Genomic DNA, 19,919 nt, shown 5'->3' with positions numbered 1-19,919 from the left:
AAGTGAGGTCATTACATTACCCACCCTTCCTAAGTGAGGTCATTACATTACCCAACCTTCCTAAGTGAGGTCATTACATTACCCAACCTTCCTAAGTGAGGTCATTACATTACCCACCCTTCCTAAGTGAGGTCATTACATTACCCAACCTTCCTAAGTGAGGTCATTACATTACCCAACCTTCCTAAGTGAGGTCATTACATTACCCACCCTTCCTAAGTGAGGTCATTACATTACCCAACCTTCCTAAGTGAGGTCATTACATTACCCAACCTTCCGAAGTGAGGTCATTACATTACCCACCCTTCCTAAGTGAGGTCATTACATTACCCACCCTTCCTAAGTGAGGTCGTTACATTACCCAACCTTCCTAAGTGAGGTCGTTACATTACCCACCCTTCCTAAGTGAGGTCGTTACATTACCCTGGCCAAGTGGTGCACCTGGCCCACCAGAGGTAATGAGCCAAGTAATACCATAGCCAAGTGGACCACCTGGCCCACCAGAGGTAATGAGCCATATAATCCCGCAGCCAAGTGGATCACCTGGCCCACCAGAGGTAATGTGCCATGTGATACACTGGCCAAATGGACTACCTGGCCCACCAAAGGTAATGGGCCAAGTAATACTCTTACCAAGTGGTTTTGCCTTGTCCCACCAGAGGTAATGACCTATGTAATATCCTGGCCAAGTGGACCACCTGGCACACCAGAGGTAATAAGCCAAGTAATACCATAGCCAACTGGCCCACCTGGCCCTCCAGAGGTAATGGGCCAAGTAATACCCTGGCCAAGTGGACCACCTAGCCCACCAGAGGTAATGAGCCAAATAATACCCAGGCCAAGTGGACCATCTGGCACACCAGAGGTAATAGGCCAAGTAATACCATAGCCAATTGGACCACCTGGCCCACCAGAGGTAATGGGCCAAGTAATACCCTGGCCAAGTGGATCACCTGGCCCACCAGAGTTAATGGGCCTTGTAATACCCTGGCCAAGTGGACCACCTGGCCCACCAGAGGTACTGGACCAAGCAATGCTCTGGCCAAGTGGTACATCTGGCTACCAGAGGTAATGGGCCATGTAATAGACTGGCCAAGTGGACCATCTGGCCCACCAGAGGTAATAAGCCAAGTAATACCCAGGCCAAGTGGACCACCTGGCACACCAGAGGTAATAAGCCAAGTAATACCATAGCCAATTGGACCACCTGGCCCACCAGAGGTACTGGGCCAAGTAATGCTCTGGCCAAGTGGTACATCTGGCTCACCAGAGGTAATAAGCCAAGTAATACCCTGGCCAAGTGGACCACCTGGCACACCAGAGGTACTGGACCAAGTAATGCTCTGGCCAAGTGGTACATCTGGCTCACCAGAGGTAATGGGCCATGTAATACACTGGCCAAGTGGACCACCTGGCACACCAGAGGTAATAAGCCAAGTAATACCCTGGCCAAGTGGGCCGCCTGGTCCATCAGGCAGCATGAGCGGTCTTGGCATTCGTGGTGGTCGGTCAGTCTGGGTGTGTCTGTGGTAATGACGCATGACACGACCTTCATGCTGTACGGTACACTGGCCACTACCTGGCCCACTTCATAGTAGCAACACACGGCCACTACCTGGCCCACTTCATAGTAGCAACACACGGCCACTACCTGGCCCACTTCATAGTGGCAACATAAGGCCACTACCTGGCCCACTTCATAGTGGCAACATAAGGCCACTACCTGGCCCACTTCATAGTGGCAACATAAGGCCACTACCTGGCCAAGTGTATAGTGGTAACATAAGGCCACTACCTGGCCCACTTCATAGTGGCAACACACGGCCACTACCTGGCCAAGTGTACTACACCCCAGTGTACTACACCTAGTGTATCAGGAGGGGTGAGAGCAACACACACACACACACACACACACACACACACAGCATGTGGGCCGGCCTGGACCACCGGTATCAAGTGAGAGAAGGAACATCAGGTGTGGCCCACCTGACCCACTGACTGACACCCACCTGGCCAGCCCACCCCCCACCTCCTGCCCATGAATATACAGGGCGTGACGTGCACAACCCACTACCTGTGGCTGCCATGGTTGGGGTACAGCAGCAGGAGGGGACATGGCAGCAGCCACACTGAGGCTGTTCTGATCACGGACCAACACCAGTCCCAGGACCTCCCAGCCATGCCCCAGCAACATGACTGACCCGACTCCTAGCCACCGTGTCCTGGTAGCAGGTCACATCTAGCCACCGTGTCCTGGTAGCAGGTCACATCTAGCCACCGTGTCCTGGTAGCAGATAACATCTAGCCACCTTGTCCTGGTAGCAGGTCACATCTAGCCACCGTGTCCTGGTAGCAGGTCACATCTAGCCACCGTGTCCTGGTAGCAGGTAACATCTAGCCACCGTGTCCTGGTAGCAGGTCACATCTAGCCACCGTGTCCTGGTAGCAGGTCACATCTAGCCACCGTGTCCTGGTAGCAGGTAACATCTAGCCACAGTGTCCTGGTAGCAGGTAACATCTAGCCACCGTGTCCTGGTAGCAGATAACATCTAGCCACCGTGTCCTGGTAGCAGGTCACATCTAGCCACCGTGTCCTGGTAGCAGGTCACATCTAGCCACTGTGTCCTGGTAGCAGGTCACATCTAGCCACCGTGTCCTGGTAGCAGGTCACATCTAGCCACCGTGTCCTGGTAGCAGATAACATCTAGCCACCGTGTCCTGGTAGCAGGTCACATCTAGCCACCATGTCCTGGTAGCAGATAACATCTAGCCACCGTGTCCTGGTAGCAGGTTACATCTAGCCACCGTGTTCTGGTAGCAGGTAACATCTAGCCACCGTGTCCTGGTAGCAGGTCACATATAGCCACCGTGTCCTGGTAGCAGGTCACATCTAGCCACCGTGTCCTGGTGCAGGTAACATCTAGCCACCGTGTCCTGGTGCAGGTAACATCTAGCCACCGTGTCCTGGTGCAGGTAACATCTAGCCACCGTGTCCTGGTAGCAGGTCACATCTAGCCACCGTGTCCTGGTAGCAGGTCACATCTAGCCACCGTGTCCTGGTAGCAGGTCACATCTAGCCACCGTGTCCTGGTAGCAGGTCACATCTAGCCACCGTGTCCTGGTGCAGTTACATCTTGCCACCGTGTCCTGGTAGCAGGTCACATCTAGCCACCGTGTCCTGGTAGCAGGTCACATCTAGCCACCGTGTCCTGGTAGCAGGTCACATCTAGCCACCGTGTCCTGGTAGCAGGTCACATCTAGCCACCGTGTCCTGGTAGCAGGTCACATCTAGCCACCGTGTCCTGGTAGCAGGTCACATCTAGCCACCGTGTCCTGGTAGCAGGTCACATCTAGCCACCGTGTCCTGGTAGCAGGTCACATCTAGCCACCGTGTCCTGGTAGCAGGTCACATCTAGCCACCGTGTCCTGGTAGCAGGTCACATCTAGCCACCGTGTCCTGGTAGCAGGTCACATCTAGCCACCGTGTCCTGGTAGCAGGTCACATCTAGCCACCGTGTCCTGGTAGCAGGTCACATCTAGCCACCGTGTCCTGGTAGCAGGTCACATCTAGCCACCGTGTCCTGGTAGCAGGTCACATCTAGCCACCGTGTCCTGGTAGCAGGTCACATCTAGCCACCGTGTCCTGGTAGCAGGTCACATCTAGCCACCGTGTCCTGGTAGCAGGTCACATCTAGCCACCGTGTCCTGGTAGCAGGTCACATCTAGCCACCGTGTCCTGGTAGCAGGTCACATCTAGCCACCGTGTCCTGGTAGCAGGTCACATCTAGCCACCGTGTCCTGGTAGCAGGTCACATCTAGCCACCGTGTCCTGGTAGCAGGTCACATCTAGCCACCGTGTCCTGGTAGCAGGTCACATCTAGCCACCGTGTCCTGGTAGCAGGTAACATCTAGCCACTGTGTCCTGGTAGCAGGTAACATCTAGCCACCGTGTCCTGGTAGCAGGTAACATCTAGCCACTGTGTCCTGGTAGCAGGTCACATCTAGCCACCGTGTCCTGGTAGCAGGTCACATCTAGCCACCGTGTCCTGGTAGCAGGTCACATCTAGCCACCTGTGTCCTGGTAGCAGGTCACATCTAGCCACCGTGTCCTGGTAGCAGGTCACACCTAGCCAACGTGTCCTGGTAGCAGGTAACATCTAGCCACCGTGTCCTGGTAGCAGGTCACATCTAGCCACCGTGTCCTGGTAGCAGGTCACATCTAGCCACCGTGTCCTGGTAGCAGGTAACATCTAGCCACCGTGTCCTGGTAGCAGGTAACATCTAGCCACTGTGTCCTGGTAGCAGGTAACATCTAGCCATCGTGTCCTGGTAGCAGGTAACATCTAGCCACTGTGTCCTGGTAGCAGGTCACATCTAGCCACCGTGTCCTGGTAGCAGGTCACATCTAGCCACCGTGTCCTGGTAGCAGGTCACTTCTAGCCACTGTGTCCTGGTAGCAGGTCACATCTAGCCACCGTGTCCTGGTAGCAGGTCACACCTAGCCAACGTGTCCTGGTAGCAGGTAACATCTAGCCACCGTGTCCTGGTAGCAGGTCACATCTAGCCACTGTGTCCTGGTAGCAGGTAACATCTAGCCACCGTGTCCTGGTAGCAGGTAACATCTAGCCACCGTGTCCTGGTAGCAGGTCACATCTAGCCACCGTGTCCTGGTAGCATGTAACATCTAGCCACCGTGTCCTGGTAGCAGGTCACATCTAGCCACCGTGTCCTGGTAGCAGGTAACATCTAGCCACCGTGTCCTGGTAGCAGGTCACATCTAGCCACCGTGTCCTGGTAGCATGTAACATCTAGCCACCGTGTCCTGGTAGCAGGTCACATTTAGCCACCGTGTCCTGGTAGCAGGTAACATCTAGCCACCGTGTCCTGGTAGCAGGTAACATCTAGCCACCGTGTCCTGGTAGCAGGTCACATCTAGCCACCGTGTCCTGGTAGCAGGTCACATCTAGCCACCGTGTCCTGGTAGCAGGTCACATCTAGCCACCGTGTCCTGGTAGCAGGTCACATCTAGCCACAGTGTCCTGGTAGCAGGTAACATCTAGCCACCGTGTCCTGGTAGCAGGTCACATCTAGCCACCGTGTCCTGGTAGGAGGTAACATCTAGCCACCGTGTCCTGGTAGCAGGTCACATCTAGCCACCGTGTCCTGGTAGGAGGTAACATCTAGCCACCGTGTCCTGGTAGCAGGTAACATCTAGCCACTGTGTCCTGGTAGGAGGTAACATCTAGCCACCGTGTCCTGGTAGGAGGTAACATCTAGCCACCGTGTCCTGGTAGAAGGTAACATCTAGCCACCGTGTCCTGGTAGCAGGTAACATCTAGCCACCGTGTCCTGGTAGCAGGTCACATCTAGCCACCGTGTCCTGGTAGCAGGTAACATCACAACCTGGACATTCAACATGTGACATCATTCTGTAACATCATCAGTTTGTAACATCTTAGTTCGTGATTTCAACAGCTGAGATAAAGGTCATCAATCTCAGCAGATAACATCGCAGTTTGTAACCCAAGAAATGGAATTACGGTCATTATCCTCAGCAGGTGATGATGACGACAGCAGGTAGTGATGACCTCTCCCCTGGAGGATGGTGATGACCTCTCCCCTGGAGGATGGTGATGACCTCTCCCCTGGAGGATGGTGATGACCTCTCCCCTGAAGGATGGTGATGACCTCTCCCCTGGAGGATGGTGATGACCTCTCCCCTGGAGGATGGTGATGACCTCTCCCCTGGAGGATGGTGATGACCTCTCCCCTAAACAAGCCCTGATTCTCATGGCCACATCCTCACTACCATGGCCACGTCCTTATTATCATGGCCACATCCTCACTATCATGGCCACGTCCTCACTACCATAGCTAAGTCCTCACTATCATGGCCACGTCCTCATTACCATAGCTAAGTCCTCACTATCATGGCCACGTCCTCATTACCATAGCTAAGTCCTCACTATCATGGCCACGTCCTCACTACCATAGCTAAGTCCTCACTATCATGGCCACGTCCTCACTATCTTGGCCACGTCCTCACTACCATAGCTAAGTCCTCACTATCATGGCCACGTCCTCACTATCATGGCCACGTCCTCACTACCATAGCTAAGTCCTCACTATATGGCCACGTCCTCACTATCTTGGCCACGTCCTCACTACCATAGCTAAGTCCTCACTATATGGCCACGTCCTCACTATCATGGCCACGTCCTCACTACCATAACCACGTCCTGATGACTGCGGCCACACACACACACACACACACACACACACACACACACACACACACACACACACACATGGAGCAACAATACAGAAGGCGGAACCTTGAGCCTAACCCAAACAACCATTGTTTCCTTTACTTTAACGTAGAAGGTTCCAGCCACGTACATGGTCCACATCAAGGACGGTTCTCATTGAAACGTACAAAGAAATATGGAAAGTAAAACGAAACAAGGAAAGTATTGACGAAATATAATATGTGTGGCAGGTTTTAGTTATTGTGGAAGACATGAGATGGTTCAGAATTCCAAAGCTCCGACGTGTAGGGAAAGAAACAGTTATCAAAACGGCCCACCATTGAGTTGTTAAGGTAGTGTGGGGTGTGGACACTGAAAGTGCTACATAATGGAGGGAGGACCCAGAGCTTCACCAGTCATGACGTGTGAGGAGGACCCAGAGCTTCACCAGTCATGACGTGTGTGGAGGACCCAGAGCTTCACCAGTCGTGACGTGTGTGGAGGACCCAGAGCTTCACCAATCATGACGTGCGAGGAGGACCCAGAGCTTCACCACTAATGACGCGTGAGGAGGACCCAGAGCTTCACCAGTCATGACGTGTGAGGAGGACCCAGAGCTTCACCAGTCATGACGTGTGAGGAGGACCCAGAGCTTCACCAGTCATGACGTGTGAGGAGGACCCAGAGCTTCACCAGTCATGACGTGTGAGGAGGACCCAAAGCTTCACCAGTCATGACGTGCGAGGAGGACCGAGAGCTTCACCAGTCATGACGTGTGAGGAGGACCCAGAGCTTCACCAGTCATGACGTGCGGGGACGACCAAGAGCTTCACCAGTCATGACGTGCGGGGAGGACCCAGAGCTTCACCAGTCATGACGTGCGTGGAGGACCCAGAGCTTCACCAGTCATGACGTGTGACGAGGACCCAGAGCTTCACCACTCATGACGTGTGAGGAGAACCCAGAGCTTCACCAGTCATGACGTGTGAGGAGGACCCAGAGCTTCACCAGTCATGACGTGTGAGGAGGACCCAGAGCTTCACCAGTCATGACGTGTGAGGAGGACCCAGAGCTTCACCAGTCATGACGTGTGAGGAGGACCCAGAGCTTCACCAGTCATGACGTGTGAGGAGGACACAGAGCCTCACCAGTCATGACGTGTGAGGAGGACCCAAAGCTTCACCAGTCATGACGTGCGAGGAGGACCCAGAGCTTCACCAGTCATGACGTGTGAGGAGGACCCAGAGCTTCACCAGTCATGACGTGTGAGGAGGACCCAGAGCTTCACCAGTCATGACGTGTGAGGAGGACCCAGAGCTTCACCAGTCATGACGTGTGAGGAGGACCCAGAGCTTCACCAGTCATGACGTGTGAGGAGGACCCAGAGCTTCACCAGTCATGACGTGTGAGGAGGACCCAGAGCTTCACCAGTCATGACGTGTGAGGAGGACCCAGAGCCTCACCAGTCATGTTGTCTTGTGTGTAGTGAGAATATCAACATTTGATGAAATGATTTCAACGTGATGGTAGTATGAGTCGAGCATGAAGACGTGACACGACTATGTTGTTGGTGACGTGATGGTAGTATGAGCCGAGCATGAAGACGTGACACGACTATGTTGTTGGTGACGTGATGGTAGTATGAGTCGAGCATGAAGACGTGACACGACTATGTTGTTGGTGACGTGATGGTAGTATGAGTCGAGCATGAAGACGTGACACGACTATGTTGTTGGTGACGTGATGGTAGTATGAGTCGAGCATGAAGACGTGACACGACTATGTTGTTGGTGACGTGATGGTAGTATGAGTCGAGCATGAAGACGTGACACGACTATGTTGTTGGTGACGTGTATGTACTGGTCATCATGTCTGACGTCAACATGACCCACCCACCTGGACCTCACTTTCCTTCCTATGTATTTCCTGTATATCTTGAGGTCGCGTGGCTGACAGTGGTGGCCATCGTCAGCATGTCATACTGGCTGACAATGGTGGCCATCGTCAGCATGTCATACTGGCTGACAGTGGTGGCCATCATCAGTTTATCATACTAGCTGACCCAGGGTCACCAGGTCATACTGGGGGTCACCAGTACATGTCTTGTACCATCTTATGGTGTATACTTCCCGCCAGCGACACACAACACAAACTCAACAGAAAGTACGACAGTATTGACCCAACACAATGTGGAAATTACCACAGTATTGACCCAACACAATGTGGGAATTACCACAATATTGACCCAACACAATGTGGAAAATACCACAGTATTGACCCAACACAATGTGGAAATTACCACAGTATTGACCCAACACAATGTGGAAAATACCACAGTATTGACCCAACACAATGTGGAAATTACCACAGTATTGACCCAACACAATGTGGAAAATACCACAGTATTGACCCAACACAATGTGGAAATTACCACAGTATTGACCCAACACAATGTGGAAAATACCACAGTATTGACCCAACACAATGTGGAAATTACCACAGTATTGACCCAACACAATGTGGAAATTACCACAGTATTGACCCAACAAAATGTGGAAATTACCACAATATTGACCCAACACAATGTGGAAATTACCACAGTATTGACCCAACACAATGTGGAAAATACCACAGTATTGACCCAACACAATGTGGATATTACCACAATATTGACCCAACACAATGTGGAAATTACCACAGTATTGACCCAACACAATGTGGAAATTACCACAGTATTGACCCAACACAATGTGGGAATTACCACAATATTGACCCAACACAATGTGGAAATCACCACAATATTGACCCAACACAATGTGGAAATTGCCACAATATTGACCCAACACAATGTGGAAATTACCACAATATTGACCCAACACAATGTGGAAATTACCACAATATTGACCCAACACAATGTGGAAATTACCACAATATTGACCCAACACAATGTGGAAATAACGACAATATTGACCCATCATAATGTGGACAATTAATCCAGTATTGACTCACTACAATATCCGTCCCAGAATGATCAGTTTAGCCAATACTTTTCGTTGACTAAAAATCCTGAACAATGGTAAGAGTGGCACCTGAAGGCCACGCCCCCCCCTTCTGTAGTTGCCAAGTACTGCAATCTTCACTATATTTCTAGTGGTGTGTACATGGTGTGGAGGAGACTCGGACACCAATATACCAAGCGAAGAAGATTTATCGAACAAGGAAACAAATACATGAACATAAAATCATTACTAAATCTAAAACAACTAAATCTAAAACAACTAAATCTAAAACAACTAAATCTAAAACGCCGGATACCAACTAGCAAAGGTTGTTGCAGTTGCCAACGGTCGCCACATGTCCATCATTGGTGATAACTGATCATTATCACCAGGTGATAACTGATCCTCAACACCAGGTGATAACTGATCCTCATCACCAGGTGATAACTGATCATTATCACCAGGTGATAACTGATCATTATCACCAGGTGATAACTGATCATTATGACCTGGTGATAACTGATCATTATCACCAGGTGGTAACTGATCATTATCACCAGGTGATAACTGATCATTATCACCAGGTGATAACTGATCATTATCACCAGGTGATAACTGATCATTATCACCAGGTGATAACTGATCATTATCACCTGGTGATAACTGATCATTATCACCAGGTGATAACTGATCATTATCACCAGGTGATAACTGATCATTATCACCAGGTGATAACTGATCATTATCACCAGGTGATAACTGATCATTATCACCAGGTGATAACTGATCATTATCACCAGGTGATAACTGATCATTATCACCAGGTGATAACTGATCATTATCATCAGGTGATAACTGATCATTATCACCTGGTGATAACTGATCATTATCACCAGGTGATAACTGATCATTATCACCAGGTGATAACTGATCATTATCACCAGGTGATAACTGATCATTATCACCAGGTGATAACTGATCCTCATCACCAGGAGATAACTGATCATTATCACCAGGTGATAACTGATCATTATCACCAGGTGATAACTGATCCTCATCACCAGGTGATAACTGATCCTCATCACCAGGTGATAACTGATCATTATCACCAGGTGACAACTGATCATTATCACCAGGTGATAACTGATCCTCATCACCAGGTGATAACTGATCCTCATCACCAGGTGATAACTGATCATTATCACCAGGTGATAACTGATCATTATCACCAGGTGATAACTGATCATTATCACCAGGTGATAACTGATCCTCATCACCAGGTGATAACTGATCATTATCACCAGGTTATAACTGATCATTATCACCAGGTGATAACTGATCATTATCACCAGGTGATAAGTGATCATTATCACCAGGTGATAACTGATCATTATCACCAGGTGATAACTGATCGTCATCACCAGGTGATAACTGATCATTATCACCAGGTGATAACATCATTATCACCAGGTGATAACTGATCCTTATCACCAGGTGATAACTGATCATTATCACCAGGTGATAACTGATCCTCATCACCAGGTGATAACTGATCATTATCACCAGGTGATAACTGATCATTATCACCAGGTGATAACTGATCATTATCACCAGGTGATAACTGATCATTATCACCCGGTGATAACTGATCCTCATCACCAGGTGATAACTGATCATTATCACCAGGTGATAACTGATCATTATCACCAGGTGATAACTGATCATTATCACCAGGTGATAACTGATCCTCATCACCAGGTGATAACTGATCATTATCACCAGGTGATAACTGATCATTATCACCAGGTGATAACTGATCCTCATCACCAGGTGATAACTGATCATTATCACCAGGTGATAACTGATCATTATCACCAGGTGATAACTGATCATTATCACCAGGTGATAACTGATCCTCATCACCAGTGATAACTGATCCTCATCACCAGGTGATAACTGATCATTATCACCAGGTGATAACTGATCATTATCACCAGGTGATAAACTGATCCTCATCACCAGGTGATAACTGATCCTCATCACCAGGTGATAACTGATCATTATCACCAGGTGATAACTGATCATCATCACCAGGTGATAACTGATCATTATCACCAGGTGATAACTGATCATTATCACCAGGTGATAACTGATCATTATCACCAGGTGATAACTGATCCTCATCACCAGGTGATAACTGATCATCATCACCAGGTGATAACTGATCATTATCACCAGGTGATAACTGATCATTATCACCAGGTGATAACTGATCATTATCACCAGGTGATAACTGATCATTATCACCAGGTGATAACTGATCCTTATCACCAGGTGATAACTGATCATTATCACCAGGTGATAACTGATCATTATCACCAGGTGATAACTGATCATTATCACCAGGTGATAACTGATCATTATCACCAGGTGATAACTGATCATTATCACCAGGTGATAACTGATCATTATCACCAGGTGATAACTGATCATTATCACCAGGTGATAACTGATCATTATCACCAGGTGATAACTGATCATTATCACCAGGTGATAACTGATCATTATCACCAGGTGATAACTGATCATTATCACCAGGTGATAACTGATCATTATCACCAGGTGATAACTGATCATTATCACCAGGTGATAACTGATCATTATCACCAGGTGATAACTGATCATTATCACCAGGTGATAACTGATCATTATCACCAGGTGATAACTGATCATTATCACCAGGTGATAACTGATCATTATCACCAGGTGATAACTGATCCTCATCACCAGGTGATAACTGATCATTATCACCAGGTGATAACTGATCATTATCACCAGGTGATAACTGATCATTATCACCAGGTGATAACTGATCCTCATCACCAGGTGATAACTGATCCTCATCACCAGGTGATAACTGATCATTATCACCAGGTGATAACTGATCCTCATCACCAGGTGATAACTGATCATTATCACCAGGTGATAACTGATCATTATCACCAGGTGATAACTGATCCTCATCACCAGGTGATAACTGATCCTCATCACCAGGTGATAACTGATCCTCATCACCAGGTGATAACTGATCATCATCACCAGGTGATAACTGATCATTATCACCAGGTGATAACTGATCATTATCACCAGGTGATAACTGATCATTATCACCAGGTGATAACTGATCCTCATCACCAGGTGATAACTGATCCTCATCACCAGGTGATAACTGATCATTATCACCAGGTGATAACTGATCCTCATCACCAGGTGATAACTGATCCTCATCACCAGGTGATAACTGATCATTATCACCAGGTGATAACTGATCATTATCACCAGGTGATAACTGATCATTATCACCAGGTGATAACTGATCATTATCACCAGGTGATAACTGATCATTATCACCAGGTGATAACTGATCATTATCATCAGGTGATAACTGATCATTATCACCAGGTGATAACTGATCATTATCACCAGGTGATAACTGATCCTCATCACCAGGTGATAACTGATCCTCATCACCAGGTGATAACTGACCATTATCACCAGGTGATAACTGATCATTATCACCAGGTGATAACTGATCCTCATCGCCAGGTGATAACTGATCATTATCACCAGGTGATAACTGATCCTCATCACCAGGTGATAACTGATCATTATCACCAGGTGATAACTGATCATTATCATCAGGTGATAACTGATCATTATCACCAGGTGATAACTGATCATTATCACCAGGTGATAACTGATCATTATCACCAGGTGATAACTGATCATTATCACCAGGTGATAACTGATCATTATCACCAGGTGATAACTGATCATTATCATCAGGTGATAACTGATCATTATCACCAGGTGATAACTGATCATTATCATCAGGTGATAACTGATCATTATCACCAGGTGATAACTGATCATTATCATCAGGTGATAACTGATCATTATCACCAGGTGATAACTGATCATTATCACCAGGTGATAACTGATCATTATCACCAGGTGATAACTGATCATTATCACCAGGTGATAACTGATCATTATCACCAGGTGATAACTGATCATTATCATCAGGTGATAACTGATCATTATCACCAGGTGATAACTGATCATTATCATCAGGTGATAACTGATCATTATCACCAGGTGATAACTGATCATTATCACCAGGTGATAACTGATCATTATCATCAGGTGATAACTGATCATTATCATCAGGTGATAACTGATCATTATCACCAGGTGATAACTGATCATTATCACCTGGTGATAACTGATCATTATCATCAGGTGATAACTGATCATTATCACCTGGTGATAACTGATCATTATCACCAGGTGATAACTGATCATTATCACCAGGTGATAACTGATCATTATCACCTGGTGATAACTGATCATTATCATCAGGTGATAACTGATCATTATCACCAGGTGATAATGATCAGTTATCACCAGGTGATAACTGATCATTATCATCAGGTGATAACTGATCATTATCACCAGGTGATAACTGATCATTATCACCAGGTGGTAACTGATCATTATCACCAGGTGATAACTGATCATTATCACCTGGTGATAACTGATCATTATCACCAGGTGATAACTGATCATTATCACCTGGTGATAACTGATCATTATTCTGTGTTGACCAACAGTGCAACATGAGACTTGCGATCATCATTACGTGATCCTTGTGTCAACCTTACTGTAGTTAGGTTAGGTCAGGTCACCTGGCCGGGGTTAACCTTACTGTAGTTAGGTTAGGTCAGGTCACCTGGCCGGGGTTAACCTTACTGTAGTTAGGTTAGGTCAGGTCACCTGGCCGGGGTTAACCTTACTGTAGTTAGGTTACGTCAGGTCACCTGGCCGGGGTTAACCTTACTGTAGTTAGGTTAGGTCAGGTCACCTGGCAGGGTTAACCTTACTGTAGTTAGGTTAGGTCAGGTCACCTGGCCGGGGTTAACCTTACTGTAGTTAGGTTACGTCAGGTCACCTGGCCGGGGTTAACCTTACTGTAGTTAGGTTAGGTCAGGTCACCTGACCGGGGGTGACCTTACTGTAGTTAGGTTACGTCAGGTCACCTGGCCGGGGTTAACCTTACTGTAGTTAGGTTAGGTCAGGTCACCTGACCGGGGGTGACCTTACTGTAGTTAGGTCTATGTTTTTAAGATCACTTGGAACATGTGACCCCTTACGCCTGGTAGATGAATGTAGTCATATAAGACGTAACTTTAGGCAGTTATATTATGCTAACTGGTTTGTGACCAAAGCTAACTGAAAAGTTATGAAGACATTTTATGTTTGATGTAAGGGAAATGTGAGCAGTAAACCTACCTAAATGTTTGTTGTAAGGGAAATGTGAGCAGTAAACCTACCTAAATGTTTGTTGTAAGGGAAATGTGAGCAGTAAACCTACCTAAATGTTTGTTGTAAGGGAAATGTGAGCAGTAAACCTACCTAAATGTTTGTTGTAAGGGAAATGTGAGCAGTAAACCTACCTAAATGTTTGTTGTAAGGGAAATGTGAGCAGTAAACCTACCTAAATGTTTGTTGTAAGGGAAATGTGAGCAGTAAACCTACCTAAATGTTTGTTGTAAGGGAAATGTGAGCAGTAAACCTACCTAAATGTTTGTTGTAAGGGAAATGTGAGCAGTAAACCTACCTAAATGTTTGTTGTAAGGGAAATGTGAGCAGTAAACCTACCTAAATGTTTGTTGTAAGGGAAATGTGAGCAGTAAACCTACCTAAATGTTTGTTGTAAGGGAAATGTGAGCAGTAAACCTACCTAAATGTTTGTTGTAAGGGAAATGTGAGCAGTAAACCTACCTAAATGTTTGTTGTAAGGGAAATGTGAGCAGTAAACCTACCTAAATGTTTGTTGTAAGGGAAATGTGAGCAGTAAACCTACCTAAATGTTTGTTGTAAGGGAAATGTGAGCAGTAAACCTACCTAAATGTTTGTTGTAAGGGAAATGTGAGCAGTAAACCTACCTAAATGTTTGTTGTAAGGGAAATGTGAGCAGTAAACCTACCTAAATGTTTGTTGTAAGGGAAATGTGAGCAGTAAACCTACCTAAATGTTTGTTGTAAGGGAAATGTGAGCAGTAAACCTACCTAAATGTTTGTTGTAAGGGAAATGTGAGCAGTAAACCTACCTAAATGTTTGTTGTAAGGGAAATGTGAGCAGTAAACCTACCTAAATGTTTGTTGTAAGGGAAATGTGAGCAGTAAACGTACCTAAATGTTTCGTGTTTTCTGTCATCTTAATATGTTCTCCAAACCATACTTGTAATATTGTTTTCCAGTACAATACCGCCATTAATAAGACCTTAATAAATAGTAGAGCAAATTATTATTATGACATTGGTCGTGTTTACTTGGTGCAATGTCCACACTGACCAGATCGGCCAAAGTGTTATTGACCTGAGCAGCACGTAGTGATGACCACAATAATGTTCACTGTGGTGGTGAACATGATCACCTTAACAACCCAGTCACATTATAACTCCTCATCTCATTATGTCACACCTAAGTAACCTCATTCAATCTGTCTTAATTATTAAGAACTTTAATTAGTCTCCAGGTAACATAAAGCACATCCTATTATTAACCAAATCATCATGATAAGACGATCAGCAAGAAACCTTACCTTAATATAAGAAACCTTACCTTAATATAAGAAACCTTACCTTAATATAAGAAACCTTACCTTAATATAAGAAACCTTACCTTAATATAAGAAACCTTACCTTGATATAAGAAACCTTACCTTAATATAAGAAACCTTACCTTGATATAAGAAACCTTACCTTAATATAAGAAACCTTACCTTAATATAAGAAACCTTACCTTAATATAAGAAACCTTACCTTAATATAAGAAACCTTACCTTAATATAAGAAACCTTACCTTGATATAAGAAACCTTACCTTAATATAAGAAACCTTACCTTGATATAAGAAACCTTACCTTAATATAAGAAACCTTACCTTAATATAAGAAACCTTACCTTAATATAAGAAACCTTACCTTAATATAAGAAACCTTACCTTAATATAAGAAACCTTACCTTAATATAAGAAACCTTACCTTAATATAAGAAACCTTACCTTAATATAAGAAATCTTACCTTGATATAAGAAACCTTACCTTAATATAAGAAACCTTACCTTAATATAAGAAACCTTACCTTGATATAAGAAACCTTACCTTAATATAAGAAACCTTACCTTAATATAAGAAACCTTACCTTAATATAAGAAACCTTACCTTGATATAAGAAACCTTACCTTAATATAAGAAACCTTACCTTAATATAAGAAACCTTACCTTAATATAAGAAACCTTACCTTGATATAAGAAACCTTACCTTAATATAAGAAACCTTACCTTAATATAAGAAACCTTACCTTGATATAAGAAACCTTACCTTAATATAAGAAACCTTACCTTGATATAAGAAACCTTACCTTAATATAAGAAACCTTACCTTAATATAAGAAACCTTACCTTGATATAAGAAACCTTACCTTAATATAAGAAACCTTACCTTGATATAAGAAACCTTACCTTAATATAAGAAACCTTACCTTAATATAAGAAACCTTACCTTGATATAAGAAACCTTACCTTAATATAAGAAACCTTACCTTGATATAAGAAACCTTACCTTGATATAAGAAAAGTATTTCTACACACATCTGGTTACCCCCCCCACACACACACAAACCCCCCCATATCCACAAGCCAACCCCCCCCTCTTTCCCTTTACCGGTCAGGTAAGCGAGCGTGTGTGTGTGTGTGTGTGTGTGTGTGTGTGTGTGTGTGTGTGTGTGTGTGTGTGTGTGTGTGTGTGTCGTACATCAGGAGACACGGAAGGCTGGTGTTTCCATTAACAAAGTTTATACATTGTTTGCAGCTGGCTCATGAGGTGGATTGTCTCCACGTAACAATTATCTGTACTACCCAACTGTCGTATCACCTTCATATATATCATTTATTACATTTCATTAGACTTGATCGCCGTTTCCCGTGTTAGCGAGGTAGCGCCAGGAAACACACAAAAAAATGGCCACATCCGATCAGAGTGAGCACTTATTCTGTTGCTGTCATGTGTAATGCACCGAAACTACAGCTCCTTTTCCTTGTCCACCTAGACACTTTACATGCCCTCATTCAGTCCACTGACAGCACGTCAACCCCGGTATACCACATCGTTCCAATTCACTCTATTCCTTGTACGCCTCTCACCCTCCTGCATGTTCAGGTCCCGATCACTCAATATCTTTTTCACTCCATCTTTCCACCTCCAATTTGGTCTCCCACTTCTCCTCGTTCCCTCCACCTCTGACACATATATCCTCTTGGTCAATCTTTCCTCACTCATTCTCTCCATGTGGCCAAACCATTTCAAAACACCCTCTTCTGCTCTCTCAACCATACTCTTTTTATTTCCACACATCTCTCTTACCCTTACATTACTTACTCGATCAAACCACCTCACACCACACATTGTCCTCAAATATCTCATTTCCAGCACATCCACCCTCCTCCGTACAACTCTATCCATAGCCCACGCCTCGCAACCATATAACATTGTTGGAACCACTATTCCTTCAAACATACCTATTTTTGCTTTCCAAGATAACGATCTCGCCTTCCACACATTCTTCAACGCTCCCAGAATCTCCGCCCCCTCTCTCACCCTGTGACTCACTTCCACTTCCATGATTACATTAGCTACCAAGTCTACTTCCAGAATTCTAAAACACTTCACTTCCTCCAATTGTTTCTCCATTCAAACTCACATCCCATCCAACTTGACCCTCAACCCTACTGTACCTAATAACGTTGCTCTTATTCACATTTACTCTCAACTTTCTTCTTTCACACACTTTACCAAACTCAGTCACCATCTTCTGCAGTCTCTCATTCGAATCAGCCACCAGCGCTGTATCATCAGCGAACAACAACTGACTCACTTCCCAAGCTCTCTCATCCACAACAGACTGCATACCATTCCCCCTCCCCCCTCCAAAACTCTTGCATTCACCTCCCTAACAACCCCATCCATAAATAAATTAAACAACCATGAAGACATCACACACCTCTGCCGTAAACCTACATTTACTGAGAACCAATCACTTTCCTCTCTTCCTACACGTACACATGCCTTACATCCTCGATAAAAACTTTTCACTGCTTCTAACAACTTGCCTCCCACACCATATATTCTTAATACCTTCCACAGAGCATCTCTATCAACTCTATCATATGCCTTCTCCAGATCCATAAATGCTACATACAAATCCATTTGCTTTTCTAAGTATTTCTCACATACATTCTTCAAAGCAAACACCTGATCCACACATCCTCTACCACTTCTGAAACCACACTGCTCTTCCCCAATCTGATGCTCTGTACATGCCTTCACCCTCTCAATCAATACCCTCCCATATAATTTACCAGGAATACTCAACAAACTTATACCTCTGTAATTTGAGCACTCACTCTTATCCCCTTTGCCTTTGTACAATGGCACTATGCAAGCATTCCGCCAATCCTCAGGCACCTCACCATGAGTCATACATACATTAGATAACCTTACCAACCAGTCAACAATACACTCACCCTCTTTCTTAATAAATTCTACTACATTACCGGATTTCATCTTCCACAAGGCATCCACCATCTCTTCTGTCTTCACCAAATCATTTTCCCTAACCCTCTCACCTTGCACACCACCTCGACCAAAACACCCTATATCTGCCACTCTATCATCAAACACATTCAACAAACCTTCAAAATACTCACTCCATCTCCTTCTCACATCACCACTACTTGTTATCACCTCCCCATTAGCCCCCTTCACTGAAGTTCCCATTTGCTCCCTTGTCTTACGCACTTTATTTACCTCCTTCCAAAACATCTTTTTATACTCCCTAAAAATTAATGATACTTTCTCATCCCAAATTTCATTTGCCAATTTTTTCAACCCTTGCACCTTCCTCTTGACCTCCTGCCGCTTTCTAATATACGTCTCCCAGTCATTTGCACTCCTTCCTTGTACTTCCGTGTAAGTACCTCTACCAACCTTCACCTTAGCCTCCACAAGATAATAATCCCTCCAGTTGCACCTCTCAGCACATTAACATCCTAAAGTCTCTCTTTCACCCGCCTATCAATAAACACGTAATCCAATAACGCTCTCTGGCCATCTCTCCTACTTACATAAGTATACTTATGTATATCTCTCTTTTTAAACCAGGTATTCCCAATCACCAGTCCTTTTTCAGCACATAAATCTACAAGCTCTTCACCATTTCCATTTACAACACTGAACACCCCATGTATACCAATTATTCCCTCAACTGCCACATTACTCACCTTTGCATTCAAATCACCCATCACTATAACCCGGTCTGTTATATCACATAATGCCTTCTAACAGCAAGGATTTATATGCACCATATATGTGTTCATACACCTCCACGTGTGACAGTAAGTTCTGTAAGGTTGCTGACTACAGGTAATGTGAGCCTAATGGGAGATGACCAGTCTAGACCCCGTTGCTCATGGACGTGAGACAAAGAGTATTCCATTACTTGTATCGAATTATCAGTTCCCTATTGGAGGCAGCATAGCCGAATGGTTAG

This window comes from Panulirus ornatus, chromosome 37, assembly GCF_036320965.1.
Source record: "Panulirus ornatus isolate Po-2019 chromosome 37, ASM3632096v1, whole genome shotgun sequence".
Taxonomy (NCBI): domain Eukaryota; kingdom Metazoa; phylum Arthropoda; class Malacostraca; order Decapoda; family Palinuridae; genus Panulirus; species Panulirus ornatus.
The sequence above is the reverse complement of the archived record's forward strand: the minus strand, read 5'-3'. Positions refer to the sequence as shown.